The following is a 1,529-nucleotide window of genomic DNA, read 5'->3' as shown; positions in this document are numbered from 1 at the left end:
TAATTAACCAATAAAATAGATTGCATTTTACTCTGGTGGGGCTGTGTTTTGGGAACAGTCCTCAGTGCAATCCTCGGAGGGAGCAGCAGGGCCCAGTGTTCCTGTTCAGGTGCTGTGGGGTGGGTGAGGAGCAGCATCCCTGGGCCTCCCCAGCTCCCTCAAGCTGCTGCAATGGGAACGTGGGGATTCACTGAGAAGTCTCTGTTCCAGCTCAGTCACACTTTGCAGCTGTGGGGAGGGATGGAAAGAGGAATTGGTGCCTCCCAGATCTGCCTGCCCTGGAGAGGGGTTTTAGGGAGCTGTAACAACCTCCTGAGGTGGTATCCTCTCAGAGCTGGGGCCTGCTGGGAATGCCAGCCCAGCAGAGCAGCCCCTGATCGTTGTATGTGGTGTTAGACAGGAAAGCAGCTCTGTGCTAGGCCAGCCTGGGGCTCTTTCCAGTTGGAAAAGTTTGAAGATCTGTACATTTTCCCAGCCTGACCTGAAATTTGATGCACCTACAACACAGGAAGCCTGAATTTAACTGAATTCTGCTTTGGAGGAATGCTGAAAAACCAGCCCTGGTCATTGTGCTGAAGATGGTAGGAAACAGCCCTGGGCAGGGGCAGGGAGAGCCTCCAGCTCCTGAATTCCCTGCAGGTGTCCTGCTGCAGGCCCAGGGCTGTGGTAGCCTGCCCTGCTCTGTGCCCAGGCTGCAGGGAGCAGTTTCCTGAGCACCAAGAGGCTGCTCAGGTTTTTAAATTGCTTCCTTCAGCTCACCCCACTGTGTGCCAGACCCCTCCTGAGTGGGGGCTCTGCCCCAAACCTCACCTTCCTCTCCCTAAACCAAATCTGACCTCACCCTGCCCAGCACCTGCTGAGGGTAATCCACGTGCCCTTGGCATTTTCACGTGCCACCAGCCATAAGGAACTGTTGGGTGGCCTTTGATCCAAGCAGCCAACAGCCCTGAGCTCCACTCCAGGGGTGACAAACCAGGGCAGCTGGGGTGGCACTGAGCAGAGCTGCATGGAGGTGGAGCAAAGGAAAAGCTGCTCAGAGAATCTGGGCAGGCACTCCCCATGCATGTGGCCAGCACACGAGGCAGGCCTGCAGCCATTCCCTGCCCAGGGCCCAGCTGTGACAGACTGAAGCAGCTCTGGGATGCTTTTGGGACTGGCTGATGTAACATACAGGGGATTCTTTCCTGCTTGCCTTGGGAAAGGACAGAGCAGTGCCTGGCACCCAGAGCTGTGGCACCTTTATCTCAAAACACTCCTCAGACACTTCAGCACCTTCTGCTCAGTGGGGCCACCTGAAATAAAGCTTGCTGGTTATGGGCCAATAGCTGTTTCAACCCCAGTACTTCTGATGTTACAGCAAAAGGATTTTTCCCAAAGGTAGTAAAAAAAAGACAAAGAGCAACAGCTAGATTGTCATGTAAATACAAGCAGCTTTGAGCCAAAACAGATTTGACTAACTTCCCAAAATGATAAGATGCAGAGATGATTCAAAAGATTTAAAATTATTAAGGGGGATTTTGTGTATGTGT

Source organism: Fringilla coelebs (assembly GCF_963513975.1).
Source record: "Fringilla coelebs genome assembly, chromosome: 21".
Lineage (NCBI taxonomy): Eukaryota > Metazoa > Chordata > Aves > Passeriformes > Fringillidae > Fringilla > Fringilla coelebs.
This window is presented reverse-complemented; position numbering follows the sequence as displayed.